The following is a 20,466-nucleotide window of genomic DNA, read 5'->3' on the forward strand; positions in this document are numbered from 1 at the left end:
TATGTTGTCTAAGCCCTGCAGAACGTGTGTAGTACATACTAGTACTATTAGTGGAGTCACGTATCCAGCAAGCAGACATTTATTCAACTCTCTACTTTGTGAAATTCACGTCATCATTTTCTCTTTTATCTGTATAGATTTTGTGCATTATGTCAGCCTTGGATGCTACACTGACGATCTGAATTCTCATGTCTTTCCTGAAAGTAGTAATCTAGAAGATAACGACCAGGTTTCAGATTTATTAGATGGCGAATACAGTGACAGACAGGATGCATTTAAGAAATGCTCTCTTGCTGCTAATCGACTCGAATTCTTGGTTTTCTCATTAACAAATGGAGGGAAATGTTGGGCAGGCGATACATTAGGGTTAACCTATGATATGTATGGTACATCTAATGTTTGTGCTGATGATGGAGAGGGTGGACTCCATGCGAATCATGTTTATCTTAGAGTAAATGGATTCAGAAGTAAGTACAGTTTGTTTAAAGTGGTATAGACTGAGTTTACAATAGTTTTACTATTTTTAGAACTTAAACCTCAATTGAACTATTTTCTAGATCTTACTGTTAATGTTGATATTAACAGAGAGGACGCTTTTAATGCTCTCTTGCTGTTAATTGACTCGGATTCCTGGTTTACTGGTGTACAAAATGGAGGGAAATGTTGGGCAGGCGATACATTAGAATTAACCTACGATGTGTATGGTATATCTGATTCTTGTGCTGCAGACGGAGCAGGTGGACCATGGAAAAATCATGTTTTAATATCTTAGAGTAAATGGATCAACACTTTTACAAATAAAGAAATAATTAGTACTTAAATCAATTTTTTCTAGCCGTGGCTTGTATATGTAAATGTTGATCTACGTTAGCTGCGATAATTGTAGCGTTGAATTTGATGTTAATCTTAGAGTAAATGGATTCAGAAGTAAGTGTATTTTGTTTAGTAGCATAGGCTGAGTTTACAAAAGTTTGGCTAAAAGTAAACCTCAGTTTAAGTATTCTAGTATATTTTGTTAATGTTGATGTTAGCAGTGATAATTGATAACTGATAACGTTCAATAGTGCTATAGGCATGGTACGGTGTATGTCTGTCTGTATGTCTGTGGATATGTGTGCGTGTATGTGTATGTATGTATGTATGTATGTATGTGTGTGTGTGTGTGTATGTATGTATGTATGCATGCATGTATGTATGTATGTACGTATGTATGTGTGTGTGTGTGTATGTATGTATGTATGTATGCATGCATGCATGTATGTATGTATGTATGTATGTATGTATGTATGTATGTATGTATGTATGTATGTGTGGGTGGACAACTTAAACTCAAAAACTGCCAATCCGATTGCCTTGGTATTTGATGGGGACAGTACCTGTGGTGTCTAGTTGGGAGATTGTTCAAAGCAACATGATCAGATCACAGGTGTGTGATTTGGGTCAAACCTGTCCTTATAATTAGTCAAAAAACTTAAATTCAAAAACTACTGGTCAGATTGATCTGAAATATTATGGGAACACTTCTTAGGGGTGTGTTGATTTAAGAATTGTTCATGTGTAGATGAAGGACGTGTATTCACGACATGATATGTTTGCATACAAATTGTTCATGACATGCATGATGATCCCAACAGTAATATGATAATATGCAAATTAGGTCGAAATATGTGTATTTTGTTCAAACAAATTGGCTATCCTAGCAGTTTTGGTAAATTTACTATTGTGCTGGAAAAGTTTACTAGGTCATTAGATACATTTAAACTATGGCAATCATATCAATTTCTTCTGTTCAAAATTTGAAAATCTGTATTTGTAGCCTTACTGAGGGTATGACAAGTAGTTATAAGTTCCCATTTTTGATGTAATTTTCTCGGTATCCTCTGAAATAAGAGTTGACAATCTAGAAATTTAATATCAATTGTGTACTTGTAAAACCTTATCATATCATCATGACTTTGATCAATCTCAAAATATTAATGTTTTCCCTTTACAGATAGTGTCCCTGGTAGATTTGTAAACCTTGGCTGTTTCGTGCAATCAGCATCAGACCCTGCCATTCCACCCATAGAGGGCACTGATGACAAATTATCAGACGACTACAAGCAGCGTTCACAAGCCATTCGGAAGTGTGCCATTGTATCTGCTAAACAAGGGTTTCCAATCTTTGGCATTCACGATGGCGGTCAGTGTGTGTCAAGTGATACTGCCTGGCTGACTTATGATAAGAATGGAGAATCGACTGACTGTGGGGATGGGAAAGGTGCACTCAATGCGATTGATGTATATGCTGTTGTTTATGATGGCGGTGAGAAATCTTCCTCCAGCTTGTGTACATGCATGCATGCATCGGCACGCATGCATGCAATTGTGCATGTGCACGTTCCACTATACGAAATGTCATATTTTACCATGTCTTTCCACCGGGGTAAATCTTTAGCAGAGAATGTGTAAATGTGGTGAGTATGAGACGAAGTGACACCTTTTTCATACTTTACCCCCAGTGATGTCTCCCCTGGGGGTTGTAGACAGTCAAAAGTGTCACTTCATCTCGTACTACCCCTTGACAGAGATGGTAGTTAGGTGGGTCACAGGTAGCATACAGCTCTTTCCAAAATCAACCGGGCCAGATAAGTACATCTAGCTTTTTCATATATTCTTTATGAGCACAACCATCTCTTTCAGATTGGCTCTGACCCCGTATTGTAATCTTTGGGAGTTGACCCCCCCCCCCCGCCCTTGTGGCATGTGTGGAGGGGGATGCAGCATATCACATACAATAATGCATAGAAGCAGTAAATATTATTTCTAACTAGTAATTATATCAATATTTATCTAATTATAATAATAAAGTAGACATAAATACAGCACTCGATAAATTAAGCTTGATAAATTATTTTCTCAGATGATACACCACCTGAAATGAATTGTTCAAATATGGTGGAAACAACATCTCCCGGTTTAGATGTCAACATTATATCAAAGTATGACATCCAGGTGACTGACAATGTGGACTTTGAGAGTGATATAACGATATCCTGTGATCCCTCACAACGTGCTACATTTCCTGTTGGTGAAACCAATGTTACATGTGTAGCCACTGATTCGTCTTTCAACAACCAATCATGTTATTTCACTATACTTATTGAAGGTTAGTAGATTGTTGTATTTGTGGCATAATTGCCTTACAGATTTGCATGCAGCTCTTCTTATTAATTAGTTCTCATTTTTAGCACAACTGAACTGATAAGGCTCTCAGTAGTGCTATAGGCATGGTGCAGTGTCTGTCCGTCTGTCATTCTGTGTGTGTGTGTGTGTGTGTGTGTGTGTGTGTGGACAACTTAAAGTCAAAAACTACCAGACCGATTGGCTTGGTATTTGGTGGGGACATTACTTTTGGTGTCTACCAACAGGGATTCTTAGACAATTGAACAAACATTCAAAAAGTGTATACAAATATACTTAACAACAAGACCATGCCCATAGCAACAGCCAAATGATCGCATATATTTCAAAGATAACAAGGATTAATAGACAAGTGAATAAACATTCAAAAAATGTATGTTAATGTGGCTAGCAACAAGACCACACCCATAGCAACACCCAAATGATCATGTATATTGCAAAGAGGGATTAATAGACAAATGAATAGACATTCAAAAAGTTTATGCAAATAAACCTAGCAACAAGACCCCACCAATAACACTAGTAGCAAAAATAGTACAGATTACGACATTTTCCGTACTTTAGTTCAGATCAAATATATTTCTGAACTTTAATGTTGATGAGGTGGACGTTTCTGTACTTTCCCATTAGCGCCTGTCTAATCGGATTATACTCGATCTGAAAAATAGTTCAGATTGCGAGTCGGAAGTGATTTAAATACATTTGCATTTAGTTCAGAATATATTCATGAGTTCACCCCGATAACCGGGCAGTAAACAAATGAATATTCAAATCTATCTCGCCTGCATGTGATTCAAGGCGTGTACACTAATTGTTTGACCCACAGAAAACTAACAGTAACACTATTTAGTTAGTTAGTTGTCTGTGTTTGACCACATGAAGGCGGAGGGGGAGGGTGCAAAAGAAAAGGGTTACACACATGTACAGTGTATGATATGATGAGAGCTACATTTAATGCACATGTACATACGAACTGACATGTATACGTACATGTACAACTACGCTAGCATGTAAACGTTAGCAAAAACTCTTACTACTACCTCAGACCACTAAAATACTAGAGTGGTCTGAGCTACTACTACTTGCAAAAAGTATTTACAAGCATTTCCATGTAGGTCAATGAAATATCACCTATATGGGTTATACTTCAATAGTCGGTCAAACAGCGTAAAGGTCTACATTCTACAATGATAAATACATTCGATGTTAGTCAAAGAGGACAACAATGACAGACATGATTGTTCAACTCGGTGCGATCTAAGATGAATTCACGGTGTATATTTGGTTACGTCGCCTTTGAATTGATGATGATGACGACTCGTCCGACCTAGACTGTTCACGTTCTGGTCCAGTTTCAAGTGAAAGTCAGAATTATCACGGTGCCATTGAATATACTAACTGTGATGAAACTCGCCCACTCTAGTCTCTATGACTTCATTAGCCCCAAAATGCAAGAACTTAATAATGGTATTGTAAATCGAAGTTCATGCATGCTCTGACTGTCGCCTGTTTTTTGTTTTCTTACATTTTATACAATTTTGAATTGTTAGCTTTGTATTTCCTGCATTAATGTTGAAAACTGGTCTTTTTACTGTGCATCTTCAATGCACAGGTAAAATAGTGTTTTAATCTAGCATCGTGAGTACGCGCTCGCTTATGGTTTTGCATACCTTGGACTGCCTGTCGTTCAGTATTGTTCTAGCCTACTTCTAAAGGAAAATGGTTTGTAAAGGGACTGCTTTAGTTGTCACAGTGCCGTTGTGGATTTATAAATCGATTTATGACAAGTGAGTCTACCTATTTTTTTCCGACTCACTCAGTCAAGGAGTGCGATACACCAATCACCGTGTATTTAGCTTTGTATACAGTGTATGGATAATAGCAAGTTTCGGGACTGAACAATCATAAATTGTTGGTTAGACTTATTTTTTTATTCAATGTAATCTGGGTTGATTAGGAATTTTCAGATATCAGGATTTAAACCTCGGATTTTAACTCGGAAAGGCTATATTTTTGCCTCAGTCAGAATTATATTAGTAGAACTCTCACCAACCTTCCCAATGCGAAGTGATCTGAAAGTTGGTGAGAGGTCCTCACGTTGGATTGCAGAACTGCATGTTCTTGCCGAGAAGATAAAGAGGTGTAGTAATTATGGTTTAAAACTGACTTTTACAAACTGTGTATCGGATTTAACTGGGTACGCCAGTCGTCTAGGGTCTATGATTTTTTATGTTGTGGATGAATGTGGCACTTTGATCTGAACCTCAGACCACTATAATAGGAACAGACTAGAATCGCTTTTTGTTTTAGGTGTGAATGGGGCTCTAAACATCTCTTCACTGTCATGCATGGTTACCCTTCAAGCCTGCTTCAAGCCGAACGTTGTGCAAAACGATACTTCGTGTCTTTACGGTTTTTTTTGCAATTGTGTTTTAGTGGCCTGAGTCTGAACAAGTGTTCATACAGTACAGCAAAGTCCCACCAACAAAATCCATAGCAACAGATGCAGGAAAACCTCAGTATGGGAGACGGTAAAATCATGGTGTTAATTCTAAAACTTTTGAAAGCAAGAACATATTTTTGTGCAACTTTTGTATTAAAAGCATACCATTCCAATTCAAGGACAACGATTTTGTTCAGAAATGGTGGTAGGACTATAATCCTTCATACCTCCTTCCTTCCTACCTCCATAGTTCAAAACCGCTGATCGTAACTGCATGGTACAGCGCATCTACATTTATTTCTGAGTTACGGAGGACATTATTTGATAAGTACCCCATTCGTCCCTGTATTAGATCTTGTATAGTCATAATATTACAAAGATATGTGATTGTTGTGATCATTTCATTTGCTCATTATGTATTCAAGTGTAGTCAAATTTTCTTAGGTGTATGAGCAACTTTACTTCACCAATAAATTCTACTTTCTCACGAGTATTGTAAAATAACATGGCTATAATATGATACTACACAGCACGTTTTAGACGTATTTGCATATCAATGTCATCTTCAAATTTTCTTGAAGAATTCTTCATCCAGATACTCTAACATACCTGCACACCAAATGTCAGCCCATTCAATCGATTAGTTTTGAGGCTGTCATTCATTTTTACATTGAATTCTTTTATTTACAAAACAAATGACAGTTTTTGACCCCAAAAATGACCAAAAACAGAAAATTGAAAATATCTTGCTGTCATAAACAAATATGAATAGACTTCTCGATAAAATTTCATTTACTCATTGGGAACGTCGAACGTACAATGTCAAAAAGTCGCACTGGCGCAAAGTATCATGGGAAAACTTTCTTTGGCACACCTCACTTAGGAAATATAGCCGCAACAAAAAAGTTAATACTGGGATCATGTCTTTTTAAATTTAGCCTTTACCTTATAGAATAGAAGTATCAAAAGTCTATGCACTAACAAGTATCTGTGGTTTGTGCAAACATGCCAAATCGCTGATGATTGTTAAACAACAAAACTTTGCATACCATTGTCATTAATAATTCTACGTTTTACTTCTGAATCAGTTCTAAACACTTACGATTGAAATGATCGTCAATGATACGCTGATTTGTAGTTGAGGGTAATTAAAAATATTTTACAATGACGATTTCGACCATTAGCCGATGGAGGTGACCCCAACCAAACCTGTCACAAGATGTAAACTTGCACACTTTTTTGTGTCAATATGTCTGTTCTGGTCAGTCTGTTTTGGGAATTTATGGTACATTCACTGTCGCAGTTTTCAGCCAGGGTCACGTTATTCGACGATTACTATTTGGATAAACACTGCAAAAGAGTAACACCCGACATTTTCCTAGGGTCTTTTTCAACAGGATTTATAGTAAGAAGTAACTTTGTTGATGGTGTAGTCACTGAATTTATAACCCTACATCGATGACTTAGTAATTGAACACGCAAATGAATTATCATGAACACTGATCTACTACCGATCCGACCCTGGGATTCGATCACAATTCATGGCGCCGCTTGCCAGTCTATGTCTTGGTCACGCAAACGTGAACACTCTGATATCTGAAACACTTCTTTGCTCCAGATACGCACCTTTTTTTCATGGAAAATGTCATATAGTTTGAAGTAAGCTGGGAGAAAATGTTAATGAGATATTTGTAGATTTAAATAAGAGTGAAATGATAGTGAAGTGATTTTGAACCATCTCCGTGTATTTTGCTTTAGCGAAAACACTGACAACTACTAGTATGTGATCGCCGATATTAGTTCTCGCAAAACCGATATACCACAACATTAGTGTTGAATCTTTTGTACGAATGCCTGAGCATGACAATATATCCGAAGAAAACAGCGAGGGTTGTTGGCTGAGCCGGTATCCGAAAATCAAATAAAGTATGTTTGAAAACTGCGACTGTGAGTGTATAGTTGATGATTCAAGGACGGTTGCCCATTAAAGACACATCGGTTTGTTCATGGAGGTAGAAAAGACGTGTTCCTACCTCCATGGTTTGTTCAAAAATAGAGGTAGGCTACCTCGAATATTCAAAGTTATCAGTTTTGAATCTGTGTTGCTATTGTTGACCATTACTCACATACCAGTCCCTCACCCTCTTAGAAGTACAACTGCGAAACTTCAAAGATTATCTACAAGGTTGTGAACTTCGTAGCAAGCAAGGTGGGGGTTATAGGAAGGTGTCATCTCTTTGACACTTACAATGTGGTGATTGTTAACTGCCCTCACTTCATTTTATATTGTCATTTTTTAGCTTTAAGTTGCCGACATACCACCTTCCATGCAAAGATGACATTCTGTTTTTAATAAAACCAATAGGTAGAGGTATTATTTGTATTTTTTGTATCGCGTTTCAGCGATACCAATTTTACTGAAGTGCAAATTGGTCATTAGCTGAAATTTTCACACAGCAATCTATTTAAATCCTACCGGCATAAGTATTACAGTGTTGTTGCGTTAGTTGTCTGTGGTTTTTGCGTAGTAGAAAGTAACAGCACTACGTCCTCTTTGTCCTACATTATCGGCCTGCAAAAGGCATTTCAAGTTCAATTATTTCAACTTCTTCTTTGTATAGTGGGTAATGTCAATCAAGGTATGGGTTTATTGATTTCTGTTCATTTCTTGCCACCTGCGAAGGGGTCACGTGAGAATCACTTTTGACAATGCACATTGCTTGTCCTTACGCCAGGGCACAGTCTTAGTGGTAGAAAAGCAGTAGAGTATGACAGTTAATACAATTAATACCATATACAATTAATTTGTAGGTGAGGTTGCGACCAAGTAGGGAAAAATGTCAGTCATTACCAGTGAATGGCTCATACCTAAACGACTACAAACGTTTGTCGAGACTTAAGCTTACTGATAAACAGCTAGCTACTCATATACTGCCAAAAACATTCGGCCTTATCAATGGCGACGTACTGACTGCTCGAACTTCTGGACTTACTCAAGGCCTCGCCCGGTCGTCAAATTGCAAAGAACAATGAAGAACAGCTGAACACCTTCCTGTGGTCATCTGTTCCTTTCCGTACCGACTCTCAATTGTTTTGTTGTGTTTACTTGTTTATCTTTAATAACAATAGTTTTTTAACTAACACCAATGTTCTTCCACTTTCTTTGCTTTCAAAGTCAGTCACTTACTGTTGTAGCTTAACTTGCCAGTCAAAGACAGCCATCCTCAACTGGACACACAACATGACAACAAAGATATACCAGAAAATCATGACGTTTTGAATCATATCATTCGGCCCCCAACCCTGTTTTTGACAATTAAAAAATGCTCTACTACCCATCACAGACTTTTTCCATATATTATATTCCACCCTAACTTAACCCATATGACCGCCCCATTTATAACTCGTATGTCCGGACATGAACATGATTGGCTGTTCGCTGACCAAGGGGTATGAGACCATATGTGGAAGTGGGGGATAAGCTTATCAAATATGACCGTAGTTCATATGTAAATTAAAACTTATAGTTATGCTTATAGTCGTTACGTTTTCAGTTTATTGTGGTACCCGCTTGATGCTTTCTCTGAAGATGCCGACGGGATCAGTCTAAAATTCAGTTCTGGTGTATAAACTACAATGTATCACACATATCATGACTCTCACTATCCAATCCATCGGCTATACACTGGAGGACACAAGGACTATACTGACTGTTTTCTATCCAGCACGAAATAAATTGAGAATACGTGGAACTTATATGTACATGCACAGTAGCTCCGACAACTCTGACAAGTCTCTATATACCCCACCAGGCCTCTTTGCTGGAGTTCGCGGAGCGTGTGTTGTCAGTGCTAATCTCGTCTAGTTCATATCACCGTGTTCCTAAACAGTATCGTTACCATTTACACTTCCACTCACTAAACTTGGTTTAGTCATAGAAAATAGAGAGGACCCTCTCTATTGTCTATGGTTTAGTTAGATACCAATTGGCATCTGGACTAGAGCTAATCACGAGTCCATCACAACGTGCATGCATCATTTTCTGATGTCCGCATTTTGGACATTGAAGTAAATGATTTTACATTTCTGAGTCTCATTCTGTATTTTTCCACTGTTCTATATGTGGTAGCTACTACTTTTGGCACAATTAAAAAAAAAAGATGTTACGAAGACGAAAAAAATATATAATCGAGATGCACGATAAACATTTTTGGAAAAAAAGTCACATAAATGACTGCAGTATCGATATTTTTAATTGGCACGATTGAAGACTTTAAAAAATGAATGATGATAAAAGTGAGATTTTGCCTCAGTGATGGGTTCTCTATACAAGCGATAACATCACGATACCGGGTACTTCACAAACATTATCTCACTGACTTCAAAACCATAGTGACTAAATCGTTTCATACAATTAGACGGCATGATGTTTTTTTACGTCTCGCACAAGCATATACAATGGTACACTTTATCAAATTGTAATAGACCATGTAAATATTACATTGACCGATGCAGATCTTGCTCGCGCAGGTTGGGTAGATTTATATGCTACGTTATGCCTTAGGCCTAAAAAATAACTGTTTGGTTTCTGTTACCCGACCCACCTAGTTTTTCACTGCCGACCCTTCACTTTTTTTACGTGTTCTTGAAAAAATAACAAAATCGCAACTATTGTGAAGTCTCACGAGACATAGTGGATGCAGAAACTGACATCAACTTAAAAAGACAATATAAAACTGTTCCTCCGATCTGTAATGGTTGTACATCTAATGGAAAGAAGCCAATAACACAGAGACCATTTGGAAAAAATGGAAAACCAGAATTAGACACTCGCACATGAAAACAAATATATGATAAAATGAAATAAAATAAATCTACCTACCCCACCTATTCTATTATTTGGCCTAATCGGAACAACACAATTTTTTCAACAGGCCTATTTCCTAACTCAAGTTTAAATTATTGGACCCTTGTGAATAAAAAATGTGCGAAAATACAACGCCAAAATAGTAACGCTTTGTACAGTTTTCACACTGAACAATACGATTAGATCATAGACAGTGAAGTTCTCCAGTGTCTCTGGTTAGACCGACAACAATGAAACCGTTAGCGGGATCTCAGAGTCATACTCATTCACATACAATTTTTTATGGCTGTTCACGTTGGTTAGCAACATCTCTGTCTTTGAGTTTGAATGAAATCGCTGCCATTCCCTACAGGAAACTGTTCTATGGAATTACATGCCAGAAGCGCTTTCAATATCATATAATGTTTTGTTGATCTTTTTTTTTTTTTTTTTTTGGGGGGGGGGGTGGGGGTTCGACAACTTTTACCAAGACAACCATTATATTAATCATTACAGTAACTACCTAGCATGGCTAATAGCCATACTGAGGTAGAACTGTAGATTGCTAAAATGTTATGGGTTGCTGGTTGTACACAACCTCAGCATATGCCACTCTCCTTTCTTTCCCTTGACTTTCAGGCATTAATAGGTGGCAGAAATAGTCCGCACCAGGGCCGCTCTGTCGTCCGCATAAAAGGGTGACTAAGCCCAGACAATATTGTCCAGACCAGATTTGGAGGTGTGAACGCATTTGAAGCTGACTCGGTTCTAAATCTTGGTGCATATTCATGAGGTCGACACCTAGAAAATGAACCATGTGTACATTCTTTTGTTATTTGTTAGTTAATTTATGCGGGTAAACTGTGTCTTCACTAACATTTTCCACTAAAAGTTTCAAAATTGTCTTGTTTTTTGAAGGACTACTATAATAGTATTTCGCCGCCCTTGCTTTATTGTCATATCAGGAAAGTCAAGAACTTGACAAAAGCTATTCAAAACAAAGTAATCAAAGTTGCAAAACCAAAATGATGCCGTGGAGAGTTGTGTCTGGTCATGTTCTGATCATGGAAGTATAGTATAACCAACGGTCTGATCTAGTAGCAGTATATCAATGACGAATCTACATTACAAACAAACAAACAAACAAACAAACAACACACACACACACACACGGTGATATTAAAAATCACGCAACACAAAGGTTGGTTCACATCCCTCGCATCAGTACCGGTACCCATTCTACTGAGTTATAAATATAAATCACATTCTCAGCTACAACATTGAACTTGTATGATACAAAAATCTTCAGAATGTGCGGGCCATATTTTCACTATCGGCATTGGCAGTCAGCATCACTGCATTTAAAAAAATTAATACAGATAAATGGAAGCAAAAACAATCCTCTTGACGGTAGTTTAGTAGTCAGTTATGAATTATGTAACGTTAAATAACGCTATTCAAATATTTCCCTCTATGCCTCCCATATACCGATAGTAAATCTTCACACATCCATACAGACATGCGGACTTTGCTCCCTACTAGATACATCCATGTTTTACGTTACTTTCGTATTGCAAATTTAGCTGATGATGTCATGTCAAAGCCACGTGGTCTAAAAACCTGAATCTCCGTACATACATTTCGATGTGAAATTATTTATCCGTGATGTTTAGAATTTTGGTCGGTCAATATAGTTTCAATGACCAAGTGTGACCCCCACTGATGTCTAAAGTACTAATATCAGTACCTGACCGGCCATGGCCATGGCCTTGTTTTTGTTTTTGATTTTCTTGATTCAATATTCAAGTCTACGTAATGTCTGGTTTGTTAGGCCATAAATTCCAAGCATATTTACCATGATATCACAAATATAGACCAGTTACAGAAAGTAGTAAGTGTTAGCAAAATACTGTAATATCGACACTGTTTCACGGATTTTAGGGATGCTGGTGCTTGGATTATTTTACGGTTGACATTACCTAGCCAGTAATATAAGGAGTAGTACATGGGTATTTTATCCCTGGACTCTGTTTATATCGAAATGGAATAAGCTGAAACAGTTCTTCTTTGAGCAGGAAATATGTTGTGATTATGGATATTATATATATATATATATATATATATATATATATATATATATATATATATATATATATATATATATATATATATATATATACAATTGCCAACACATCGGCAACGAGAGTAATGACATTGACTATACGTAATATGTAAAGATGTAGTGTAAAATTGGAATACGGTCGTCAGGAACTAGATTAGGGCAGGGGGAGGCTCAGGAGAAAATTGTTGTCACGGGAAAAACGAATTGGGGCGTGCGTGAAAATTCGGATTGTCTGAAAGGGGCCCGGAGTCACGTATAAATATTTTGCTCATGAGTTGAACCAAATTTAACTCCAGGAGCAGACGCTTAACAAGCGTATTTTTAAAAAGGTGAAGGGTAGACAATATACTCGCGATAGACTATGGGTTTCAGGCCACTGTGTCAGACGTGGTCTTGGAGGAGTCAGTACAATTATATTCCTCCAAGAGTGGTAAGAGGCCAAGCCTGAAATAGACGGGTTTGCAAGTACAAGTTTACATGCCTTGTCTGTGGTTTACATTGTGCACGCAAAACATCTCACAAAACCGGCCATAACTAAAGCGGCATATCAGTAAATATGAAAAACGTGATCTTGGTAATTTGGATACCAGTTCTGAAAATATTCTCTGGGTACATATGAAAATAGGTTAAAATGAACATCGAGATAGCTGCCTATTTCCCATTGTTTATAAATCGTCAAGATGAACCACTCTTTGTCACTTTATAATCTGGCATTATACATGGGATAATTTCCAAAATGTACATGTTTTATCATTCCATTTTGGACTTTATAGAAGTTGATGACTAAAATTACCTTACCCTCGATGAAAGTTATGAATGCGACTAGGTTTTACCATAGACAGGGTGGAGGGTCTATGGTTTTACCTACTAGAATTAGTTGCGACAAAATTGTAAATGCACATGGGCGAGTTTTGCCAGATTGCTTTATTTCAAGTGATTTGAAAATTGTGAATGGCGGACTTGGCCATGGTCCATCGAATTGTCGAGTACTACCGTGGTGGCACTAGTCGTTCCTCACTGGAACGGCAAGTGCCACCTTCCGGCGATATTTATTGTCTTTGAACCTTTCTCGACAAATAAATCACACATAACTCCCCAAACGCTTCCATTCTAGAAATCCGGTGCCGACCATAAACCTTTTTAATAAAGAAGAAAAATCAGTAAAATCGCGAAAATTGTGAGTGAAGTCTTGCCAGAAATGGTCATCAACTTAAAAAAGACAATAAAAAACGCTGTTCTTCCAATCTGGAATGCAGAGCAGATGTCTTTGAAATAGAATTATTTAGTTTGGTTTAAAATTTAGTTGAAGTGGGCACAAAACTTGATTTGGTTCTGACTGTTCTGAATTTAGGGACACGAAATCGTCTCCCTGATGGCAGGAGTTCAAAGTGTTGGGACATAATGTGGCCTTTGTCATTTACCATTTTCCCAGCTTTGTTTTGTACACGAGATGTAACCATTTCATTCAAATTAGTCTGCTTTTCACTCAGTACTTTACTAAACACATTTACAATTTTGTTCAAGACACTCTTGTAGCTAGTCCCTAGACTACCAAACCAGCACAAAAAAGAAAATGTTAAACCGACTCAAAACTCCGATAGAATGTCTGTAATACCTTGGCATTTACAAAATTGTAGGCCCCTCAATTTTTGTAGACAGTAAACTCTAGATTGACTTCTTGTTAATGAAATCTGTGTTGGCCTTAAAATTTGATTTATTATCCAAGACTGTTCCTATATATATATATATATATATATATATATATATATATATATATATATATATATATATATATATATATATATATATATATATATATATATATTTAGTCACCTGTTCAACTTTAACATTGTCAATAAAAAGGTCGGGCACTACTTTAGGGTTCTTCCTGAAGCCGACCTTTCGTCCAAGTAGTTTTCTTTACACCAAGTAACAAACCTATCAACTTCATCGAAATAAGTACGGTCAGAATTTGACAGGTCAACTAATGCAGAGTTATCGGAATATTTGATAAGTGGATTTGTATCGGTACCTGATGAGCAGTCATTTGTGTAAAGTGTAAATAGTTTGTGTGAGAGTATCGTGCTCTGTGGGGCACCCCTAAATGTTGAATGGAAGGCTGAATTTAATTTTTGGTAGCGAACAAATTGGGAAAGGTTGACAAGAAAATCCATTATCCAGAGGATGAGTTTGGGGTTAACGTTTAAATAACTAAGTTTATGAGCCATCATGTTTGGTTGACTTCTGTTAACGACTGATGAAAAATCAATAACCAATAGTCTTACAAATGAACTTGGTTTTTCAAGATGTGTATACGCATCGTGAAGTAATGTGAGAGTTGCATTATCAGTACCTCTATTACTTTAATATGTAAATTGGTATGGGTCAAGGTGTGAATGTTTTTGTGGGTTTTGACAAAGTAAAATACGCTCGAAGCATTTCATCACAATGGAAGTCAGTGCTACAGGACGATGCCTTGGAAGTTTTTAGGGACCGGACAGGTGGTAGATGTTTTCCAAATGGTTGATATCGTATGATCATTGTACGACCAATTGAACAATCTACTGGAAACACTAGCTAACTGCGATGCATAGACATTCAGTAACCTACCACATATGTTATCAGGACCCATAGCTTTCCTTATATTTAGTTTCTTAAAAATAGACAACTCATTTATCACTGATTTCAAATTAACTCTTCTTTTCTTCTTATTTACTTTCAAGATCTAACCCGATGTTATCTATTTCCTTTCCAAAATCGTGAATATCAAAGCGACAGTACATTACAACTTCGCCTCGCCACCACCCTGTGTTGCTTGGCATGGTGGTAAATAAAACAAGTTTGCCTTTGGGATTATATTAACTGGGATTATCGACACTGAATAATCCGGTCAATCATGGCACTGCGCTCATTGTATGTCACGGCGTAGAAGTATAAACGACGTTCATACTTGCATGACCATAGTTTCTGCGACCTGTCATTTGTTTGACCATAGACACTCCACCTTTGTGGAGGGTCCATGGTTTGATGGGATGCGTTATATTGTGGCAAACTTGTTTGGCAAATCGATCTGACGCAATATAGCTTGTGACCGTGGCATGCATAGCTTGGGTCAAAATCTATAACACCGTTAAAGTATAAATACCGTTTAAACTTCCACGATAACACATACCTTTGAGAAATTATACTGACAGTATAATTACTCCAAGCACAGACTATTCTCGTGTCAAACCCCGACACGAACTTGTTTTTCCTTGAAGAGTATATCTCGTGAGACCTATGGAAATTATCAAAATCTATATTGTAGTTGAAAAGAGCAAGACTGAAAAGAGGGGGAATTTACGGGACATCATTTCTATATACACGTGTATTGTGCAAAGAACCCGATATCTTTGACCGCGTTGCCGTCAACCGAGCAATGGTAATATATAAAGCAACGTACTGAAAATGACAAGTACTTTCTACAGCTATTTAAACAAAGATGTCATGATATTCACATGCAGGATTGGCATTCTGACGTAAACACTTCACCTAAATTACGAATGTATTGTAGATTTAAAACACATTTAACATGTGAAAAATACTTAGAATGCATACCACTGTCTCACTTTAGAAATGCTTTATCGCGTTTGAGAAAGTCAACCCACGACCTTGCTATTGAAAAGGGTAGACATCTTGGTACACCACCCGAGGAAAGAATTTGCCCATTTGGGTGCAACGATATTGAGGACGAGTACCATTTTGTACTTGTGTGCCCCAAGTACAAACTTGTTAGATCTAAGTTTATTTCTGAATTTTATTACTCACCTGCATATGATTGGAAATTTATCTTATTAATGCAGTCAACAAATACCTTCATCATTCAAAACCTTGCGAAATTTATTTTCTTTGCCATGAAAATACGTAAACAGCTTTTGGAAGAAAATCTCTCTACATAAGCTGACTTGTCAATTTAGCTATGTTGAACATACCTCTGTAATCATGATCATTATTCTATGTTCAGTTAGGTACATTTAAGGCCCATGGCCTACAGTACGGAATAAAATTATTATTATATATATATATATATAAGAGGTAAGTCATAAACTGAAGGAAAAGTGCTTAATACTGAGAAGTAGAGCTGTATTTACACAAAGTACACAAGTTATGGTACGGAGGCCGTTACTCAGAGTTTCACGCTTGAATGCGACTTCAGACGACTATATAACGGAAATTCAAGTGATAGAATTCGAACTCACAGAAGAACTGGTACCCGGATGTGATGCGCGTTGTTGAGTGACATGGTGGAATGATAGAATGTATTTGTTTTCGTGGACGATTTAGTGGACGATCTAGTGGAATTAACCTCTAAAAAAAACATGAATCATGGTCTGAGTACTTCACAAATGTATTCAATGCTCAAGTCCAAAGTGATGAAAGTTTCTCGATTTCCATGATCTTATCAGATCCGCCTTGATAGACATAAATTCAGGCATTAATGGTGAGATTAATATCCGACTGTAGTCTTTTGGACAAGGTAATTACTTTGATAGTCTGGTTCCTATACTGTATCATTACCATTTACACCTCCACTCACAGTATAGTCAGCGTCGTTACTCTAGAAGTCTTGAAATGCATGAGATGCAATTTAAAATTCATTTACAGCCACCCACGCAGTCATTAACATCATGTCTTTGTTAATAAATCACAAAACTGTAACCAATAACACAGTCCCTCATAAAGTTAGTGTTTATTGGGACAGTAATGTTCAAATGTGGTATATTTGTCAGCTCATGATGCTACTTATATACTGTTTACATCACCAAATTTCACTGATTGGGTGAACAACTTTTTGTGCTATTTCAGGGGCTTTTGGCTAGACGTGGAACAATAAAAATAAAACTCAAGGTGTGGATATGGGATCAGTGTGGCATTCTACATAGACATTCTCCAACAATTCTTGTAGACATGTTATGTAACCATTTTTCTTCACGAAAGGCATGTTCCCACAGGAATCAATGGGGTAGGGGTTTGTAACATTGTCTTTTGAAAGTAAATTACATGTATGTCAAAACTAAAATTATTGTATTTACTACGAGATGAAATTCTTAAGAAAATTGAAAAATGGTTATTGGTGGTCATAAACTCGACGTTGTTCGCTTTTTATGAATATCTAGGCGTGATTATGTCAAGCAGTGGTCTATGGTACTAGTATTTAGCGCTTGCAGCTCAAGCGAGTAAAGCAATGATTGCGGTCATGAGTCAACTTGCAAAACTTGGGGACCTCCTAGTCAAAACTAAATTTAAAAGTTTTTGACTGTAAACTATTACCGATATTAAATTATACGGTGGAGATTTTGGGTTTTAATACGTCTACTGAAACTGAACGTGTTCAAAGTAAATTTCAGTGTTATATTTTGAGTCGTATATAAACATATATGTAGTCTTTGAGTATGGGAGCTACAAAAATGCTTGACAAGTGTTCATTATGGGAAGTAGGCTGAAATGTTTTGAGATTGCTGAACGAGAGCTGCAAAAATTTAACCTCAGACCACTTCTCCTCAGCCCTGGTTCAAGTTCTTAGGTCATAGTGGTGTAAACTACATCTCAGACCACAATGTAGTGACCTGAGACTACATGTGTAGGCCCTACCTACTGGTATATTATGTAACTGCACTTGACGCCAGTGTGATTTCTAACTAAACTGTGTTATTGAAAGAACCGGTGTGACGTGATCTGTTTTCTTTGTACCTGACACAATCCTAGCTGCTGTATTTTGGGCATGTTGAAGAGGGACAATGTTTTTAGCTGGCAGCCCATACAGAAGGGCCATTCAGTAGTCAGGTTTCGATGATATAAGTGCATGACCAAGGTTCTGACAAACTCCGTTTGTAAGATACTGGCGTATGCGACCATAGACAGTGGAGGGGCCCCCTCCACTGTCAATGATGCGACCTATTGTTCGGAGGTGAAAAAGAACTGATCTACATGTCAACGAGATGTGCTTCTTGAGGTTATAACGGTCATCAATTGTTACACAAATGGTACATGCTGAATCCACTAACTGCACAGAAGACGATCCAATGTTGATGTGGTTCATGAGACGAGGAAGCCTGTTGAACTGAGACGTGATAAGGAGGACCTCAGTTTTGCCATCATTAAACTAGCTTATTTTGGGTCGTTTAATATCATGTGCAACAGTTTCCATCTTAGTTACTGTAGTTGACGTATGTGATTGGGAAATATATTGGTAAATCTGGTTGTCGTCTGCATGTTGTTGCATATTGAGATTGTGATGTCGGATTAGCTTTCCAAGTGGTGATGTGTATAGACAGCATACGCGTGTAAGAGTGGACCAAGCACAGGGTTTTGTGGCACTCCACACTGCAAATGTTTGGTTTCTGATATGCCTTATACAGAAATGGACTGTTGTATATCTTTTAGGTATAAAGACTCTAGTCGAATGCCTGTAATACCGAGCTCGGAATAATCTTGAAATTATTCTGGAGTCAGAATTTACGGGGGGGGGGCATTTACGGGGGGAGGGGGCATGAGCAAAATTGAGGTTCAAAGGGAGGGGGCATGACAATTGTGATGGTCTGAAAGGGCCCCCGAATATTCTGCTCATGATTTGAACCAAAATTAAACCTCAGGAGCAGTTGTTTACCAAGTAAATTTACATTTGTGTAAGTGTATGCCTCTCTCTCTCTCTCTCTCTCTCTCTCTCTCTCTCTCTCTCTCTCTCTCTCTCTCTCTCTCTCTCTCTCTCTCTCTCTCTCTCTCTCTCTCTCTCTCTCTCTCTCTCTCTCTCTCTCTCTCTCTCTCTCCGTATGTTTGACTACCTGGAAAGAATTCAATACGATTTCTCAACTCTCAAATTCGAATGAAACAAATATGTTCTGATGCCTCCATGATTGTACTTGTAGTCTAGTTAGTTCGCGTTTCGTTCATCTCCACAACATGCACAGAGCTAGAGATCGTAGAGAACAGTCGGCAGCTATAGGAACTAGACTAGGCAGTGATGTATGATCTATGTGTACAACACAGACAGTTGTCTTTGAGATTTGAGGATCATTACAGAAATAAAAGAGTTGCCAACGTTAGATTTGTTTATGGATTATATCACTGTACCCGTCATCAACGTCGCTTATCATCAGTATCAAATGTTGCACTAAATGTTTCAAAAATGTCTTGCTTCCCGGCCATCAGAAAGTATGAGAATTCTTTATCGAAACTTATTCAGTCATAAAATCATCAGGTTTCTGACAATTTCCAATACCTGTTACAAGAAAGACTGCAGTACAAGAACATTTGGTTAGCTACATGTATTACATCTAATGCCTTATACGTGACACGCACGATAATTGTCCAGTTTGCACCAGAGGGTGTGCCTCGCCTTCTGTACATGTGCCGTACGTCTGGCTTGTCTGTCAGTGTCACATTTTGCTTCCCCTCTTCAGTTTCCTCAGATGTTTTAAGAATTTAAACATAGTCAGTGTCTGATCGACAAAATTTCTTTCCACTGAAGTTTAGAAAACATTTAGTGCTACTCTACGTAAACGTCATGTTGATGCATCATACATCATCATGAGACGTCACATTGACCTCACACTTCGCTTCGCGCTTCCTTCAACGTCCGGTCGTTATGAAACTAGTTCGAAGGCTTTCGCTAGCGATAGCGTGGCCAGTCTTGTTTTACTGCGTAATCGTCAAATGTTTTCCAAATAATTATGAATTAATTTATCTTTTTGTTTACACTTTGGGTATTTTACTTGCTATTAGAACTTCCGGGCAACTCATATTTAATTTTCCAACCTTAGAATTTGTTCAATGATCGTCAGGTTTGAGTACTTTCCTAAGCCGGTCCCACAACTGTTATACTTATAAGTTATA

Source organism: Glandiceps talaboti, chromosome 20 (genome assembly GCF_964340395.1).
Source record: "Glandiceps talaboti chromosome 20, keGlaTala1.1, whole genome shotgun sequence".
In the NCBI taxonomy this organism is placed as follows: Eukaryota; Metazoa; Hemichordata; class Enteropneusta; family Spengelidae; genus Glandiceps; species Glandiceps talaboti.